The sequence below is a fragment of the Thunnus thynnus genome, chromosome 20, assembly GCF_963924715.1.
Source record: "Thunnus thynnus chromosome 20, fThuThy2.1, whole genome shotgun sequence".
Classification (NCBI taxonomy): Eukaryota; Metazoa; Chordata; class Actinopteri; order Scombriformes; family Scombridae; genus Thunnus; species Thunnus thynnus.
This window is the reverse complement of record NC_089536.1, coordinates 15,005,503-15,008,002: the sequence shown is the minus strand read 5'-3', so window position 1 is coordinate 15,008,002 and position 2,500 is coordinate 15,005,503. Positions and strand designations below refer to the sequence as shown.

The following is a 2,500-nucleotide window of genomic DNA, read 5'->3' as shown; positions in this document are numbered from 1 at the left end:
TTCTGAAGGCACAGAAATCACAGATGCACAGGATACTATATCACTGTAAAAAGCTGACCCAGTGAAACTGTTCAGTAGATTCATATTAAATACATTGTAGCTGAGCTTTTATTGGTTTCATATATTTGATCATTTTTATGGTAAAAATAAACAGTACATCAGTAAATCACATCAACAGTAGATCTGAATCTTAAATATACTCACCATGTTAAATGATAACTTGCATTCATGTTTAATATTTGAGCAAATTTGTATTGTTTTGTATGAAATCAACTCTGTTTCTTATAAATATGTAAACGAGTTTAAGGGATTTAGTGAAACTAAACAGTAAAATCTATTATTTTTTATGTTTCTCTGTCAGATCATTTCTTCTTCTTCTTAGTACCCAGTATGTAATTCACTTTTCAACTTATAGAATGTAATTTCCTCAAAAAGCAGCACTTATTCATGATTTTATGATGAGTTTATGTCCTGGTTACCAAATTGTCTCTAGACAGTAACACATTTTTAAAGGCTTTGAAGAGAATGTTGGTTTGGTTAGAAAATTTGTGAAATATTGGTAAATATACACCAAAGGATTAATACAGATACAAAATATTACATGCTTACATCTGTCAAAAGTTTGAAACAGTAAAAGTTTTAAAAAGTCTGGACTTCGATGTCTGTAATATTGTTCATCTTTTATAATATTAGTTTTGTTTATGATCAAGAAACTGAAGCCTGTAAAATCACTAACGGCCGTAAAGGAAGCTGACAAATCAAAGACACAATACCATGTGCTTAAGTTTCAATACTCTGCACTGTTGATGATGCTGCCCTGACTGATACAATGCTGCCCCCTGCTGTGCTGAAGACCATCATCCTGTAAGAGATTGCTACTGTTCAGAGGCAGATCAAGTTCTACTAACTTTACAGATTTTGTTCTCTAAAAAGGTATTTTACCTTATATCTGTATTTGTGTCTTGATGATTTTCCCCAAACAATAAAGCTCATGTTGATTGTTTTCTAGAGAGGGGAGTATGTAGAGATTCAGATATTCCAGTGCCACTTTTTAAAAAGTTATACTTAATAAGTGGTTATAAGTTACAGTTAATGTCTCTATTAATAGATAACAAATGATTTACTCTTGCTTTCTGTAAAGGTTCATGAGTTGTCATTTTATAACCATCAAGTCTGCAGTGTCTGGATGATCTGGAGGTTTGCCCCAGAATCAATCTATACTTTATCATAAATTAATCAGTGACATGTTAACCAGTAATTAAGCCAACTTACAACTCATAAAACTTTTATAAAGCATTCCTAAAAAGTGATAGCAACCTTTTTTATCCCAAAATAAACATGACATTTCTTTGATGAGGGTTTGTGTAATGAACCAGTGCAGAAGTGAAGTTTGTTTGCAAACAATTGATAAACAGCAGAGAACATAACTGTGATTACAATGCCCCTTCTATGGATTTTTGATATCCAGATATCCTGTACTGTTACCCATTCATGCCTCACCTGCCCACTAGGCACCCTCAGTACATTTCTCTCCTCTGTTGATCACCTGATATTTCTTGCCATCTCCCTCCTGCCTGCACAGCTACTGCTCATCAACTCTGAAGCTCCAAACCGTAGAGGTGTCATGAATCCCACAAACTAGTTACTTTCATCTGTTTTTTTGTTCTCACGCCATGTCACTAAGTCTCCTGTCATTTCAGATCCTGCCACTCGCTCTTGCTATGCTATCACCTCATTCCCTTCACCTGGTTTTTCCCTTCCCATCTCTTTGCCTGCAGCTCATTCCCTCATTAGTCCTTCAGCATAAATACCAGTCCACTTCCCTTTGTTCTCCACCAGATTGTCTTGTGTGTTTCACCAAGCTTTCCAGCATTCTTTTGTTCCTGTTTTTTCCTGACCTGCCTGTTTTGACCCTGCTTGTCTGCTTTCTGGACCTTGAATTCCCTGCCTGCCCCTTGTCAGATTTGTTTGCCTTAGTGACTGATCTCCCAGTTTTGAGCTTGCCTGTTGACTAAGTAAACTAAACTGAACTCTCTTTGCAACAGGTTCTCTCCTAGACCTGTCTCTGGCACTCCCAGTGACTTCCCAGAGCCTATGCAGCTTGGCCAAACCTGTCTCTCCATAGAAGAATGACAACGCCACCCGCAGGAGAACAAATGCCTGTACTGCAGCTAGGAGAGCCATTTTGCCTTTTCGTGCCTGGTAAAAGACATGGCTTACCAGTCATCCAGAGGGCGCTGGTGAGCCAAACCATGCATGAACTTTGAAATGCCATCTCAACTTATGCTTCATGGTCAACTTTGCTGTTATGTAGAGACCCACATGGTCAGGGTCCTTATCGACTCTGCTGCCAACACCAACCTGTTGGACATAACTCTTGTCTCTCAGCTTGGGATTGGTCAGGAGACTCTGGTGAAGCCCATCCACGCCACTGCACTCAATGGCTGTCTCCTTTGCTGGGTCAACCATCAATCAACTGCTCTCCAAGTGGGCATGTCAG

General features: G+C 38.7%; 1 long non-coding RNA gene across 1 annotated transcript in view; it reads left to right on the top strand.

Annotated features, from left to right (window-relative positions):
- Positions 1–1,859: 1,859 nt before the first annotated feature.
- LOC137172152 (uncharacterized) overlaps positions 1,860–2,500 on the top strand; it is a 1,773-nt gene continuing 1,132 nt past the window's right edge. The window contains exons 1-2 of the long non-coding RNA XR_010924896.1: positions 1,860–1,957; positions 2,046–2,500. This is a non-coding gene — a long non-coding RNA (uncharacterized lncRNA). The remainder of the gene's footprint in view (positions 1,958–2,045) is intronic.